Source organism: Penaeus monodon, chromosome 8 (genome assembly GCF_015228065.2).
Source record: "Penaeus monodon isolate SGIC_2016 chromosome 8, NSTDA_Pmon_1, whole genome shotgun sequence".
NCBI classification, from domain to species: Eukaryota; Metazoa; Arthropoda; class Malacostraca; order Decapoda; family Penaeidae; genus Penaeus; species Penaeus monodon.
Window position 1 is genome coordinate 6,227,965 of NC_051393.1, and position 2,500 is coordinate 6,230,464.

Genomic DNA, 2,500 nt, shown 5'->3' on the forward strand with positions numbered 1-2,500 from the left:
AATATTTCTAACTAGCTTTGGATGGCATTCCATGTAAAGTTGGGATACATGACTATGGCTTATCATTTGCATTTAATTTTGCAGCTAATGTTGCTAAATACAGATGTCTGTTTTAATGATCTGTAAATTATCTTGAAAATTCTTAAGTCAAGTGTATGAGTCCACTGATAAAAGTTATCTTTACTAGCCTTGTACCCATTATTAAATGCAGGACAGTCATAATACTTCGAGTGCAGTGTAATAGGTATGCAATTTTGCAAAAGTTGTTTATGATTATGGTTTGATTAGTTGCAAATATTTTTTGGATTTTGTTAAGGGACATAAGCTGCCTAAAGTAAACCATAGACTGATAGAATGTAAGGGTATTAAACTCTTATCAAACTTTTTTCTTTTTTGTTTCAGCAATGGTTATGTTACACCCCACTAGTCAGTTTATAAGCCTCTTGTTCATTCCATTCTGTTTACTACAATAATGTGAACTATTTGATTCCTTATTCAGGATCACTTGCTTCTTAACCATGACAGTTATCACTTGTAACTCTTTACATACAAGAAAAGTATTGAACTTATCACAAGTCATAAAGCAAGATATATTTGATATGTAAATTGGATTACTATATAAGGTTACTTACATGAAATGCAAGTAATTTTCACAATGGCCTTTCAAACATTATATAACTATGTATTTATTTTAGAATAAAAAAAGATAAATATACTTCGAACCTGTGATAATGGATGCTGGTGGTTTAGTGTTCATTTTCATATTTCCTGTGATTTTTCTGTTATTTGTTACTGATGTGTTAATGTTGATTGTACAGCATCATATTTTCCTAATGAGTATTCACTTTAATTAAGCAATCTGAAAACAGTATTGTGCCATTTATGTTAGAATAAAAGTCTTGTCTTTTTTTTTAATTTCACTGCAGGACACTTCCTCTTGTATGATCTTTTTTATTGAGGTTCTTCCATTTTATACTTTTACACCATTCATTTTCTTCAAGACTAAGTATAGAAAAATGTTGTTGGTTGTACATGAACCGTCCAGAGGAACTGTAAATTTATTTTATGCTGAAGATGTATTGGAAACATTAAACTAAACCACAAGATAACACTATTATGGCTTCATTTTTTGAAGACTATATTGTAGGCTGAAAATGTAATTGGTTCTAGCAGAAAAAATAATGTGTTAATAAGTATTCAAGTTACAGGAGAACAGATATTTTTTGGATGCAATTGACTATGAAAATATAGTTTAATGTATCATAGTTGATGTAAAACCAGCTGTGAAACAAAAAAATTGATGTCCTTTTTTTCTTATTGCTGGAGAAATACATTATTTAAATAATTGATGTGGAACTAAGAGCAGTCTGACCTGTAGATATATATTTTGTAGGGGTGGGTGTTGATGATCAAAGATAATTTTGAAATAAAGGGATGGTAGAGAACGTGTTACTAGTCTTAAAATAATGCTATCTCATTACGAAGCATCCCATATATGTAAAACATACAAAAAAAAAAAAAAAAAGTACACAAAGGAATCATTTTCAATATTCATGTAAAAATAAAAAAGGTATGAATGAGAATGAATATCTTCACAGTACAAGAGATGCATTTGACTGGTTTCAATTATATCTTTGTCAGAAATGCATAATTTTGTCAACATGGATACAGTTTATGTGAAAATATACATAGGCATTGCATCATATTTACTGCAGGAGGAATGTCATTTCATAGAAATGAAAGAATGGTTGGTATAAGTCGAAACAACCATTTTGCAGCTCCTACCCATTTTTATAATTCAGTGTGTTTGTTTTAATCTTGTTATGATTACAGGTTATGTGCTTGTTAAAAGAGGAAGGGATCATTTGATTTATTATAAAACCTATGTATTTTAATGGATAAGGAGTTTTAATAAATTTATGAATCACGTATACTTTTTAATCTATGCCTACATTTTAGAACTAGCTAAATACAACTTCACCCCAACCTGTGTGTGTGTGTGCATGCGTGCATGCACACACACACACACACACACACACACACACACACACACACACACACACACATATGTATATATATATATATATATATATATATATATATATATATATATATATATATATATATATATATATATATTTATATATGGGTATATATGCATATATATACATATGCATATACATATACATACATATACATATGTACATATATACGTAAAGATGTATACACACACACACACACACACACACACACACACACACACATATATATATATATATATATATATATATATATATATATATATATATATATATATATATAAAAAAAAAAATATTTCCAAAATTAAAAGTTATAATTGACTAAGGTATACACAGTCTTAGTTCTGATTATCTGAGTGCAATTTTTATCACTTGATTAGACCTTTATTTTAATAATATATGATATTTAACGAATAACATACTTATTGCAATCACCCTTAGCGCCTAAGCAATAAATTTAA

The 2,500-nt window shown here is 28.3% G+C and overlaps 1 protein-coding gene across 1 annotated transcript in view; it reads left to right on the plus strand.

Moving 5' to 3' along the window:
* The window catches only part of LOC119576081 (serine/threonine-protein kinase ULK3-like), a 4,201-nt gene extending 2,272 nt beyond the window's left edge, over positions 1-1,929 (plus strand). Inside the window, exon 3 of the mRNA XM_037923618.1 lies at positions 403-1,929. The gene's annotated coding sequence lies outside the window, so the exon portion shown is untranslated. The remainder of the gene's footprint in view (positions 1-402) is intronic.
* The last annotated feature ends 571 nt before the right edge of the window (positions 1,930-2,500 follow it).